Raw genomic sequence first — 282 nt, 5'->3', positions numbered from 1 at the left:
AAATAAGATATGAATGAACAACAAAAATAAAATATGTTATGTATTTGTTATTGGCTATGGTAGGTTACTGGTTATGTTCACATACTTATTTAATTATTCAAATGTAAACCGATCTTTTTCATATATGGTGTTTAGAGTTGTACCCCCTAGATCTCTAGTAATTCTGCTCAAAGTGCACAAGATTGAAGAATTTTACTTTAAAATGTTCAAACATTTCTTCCCGGTATGCCTGAGAAGGCAGATATGCTTGTTTTTCTCAACAAGAACTGTTTTAAATGGGGG

This window comes from Notothenia coriiceps, unplaced genomic scaffold, assembly GCF_000735185.1.
Source record: "Notothenia coriiceps isolate Sejong01 unplaced genomic scaffold, NC01 NC01_scaffold00024667, whole genome shotgun sequence".
Classification (NCBI taxonomy): Eukaryota; Metazoa; Chordata; class Actinopteri; order Perciformes; family Nototheniidae; genus Notothenia; species Notothenia coriiceps.
The sequence above is the reverse complement of the archived record's forward strand: the minus strand, read 5'-3'. Positions refer to the sequence as shown.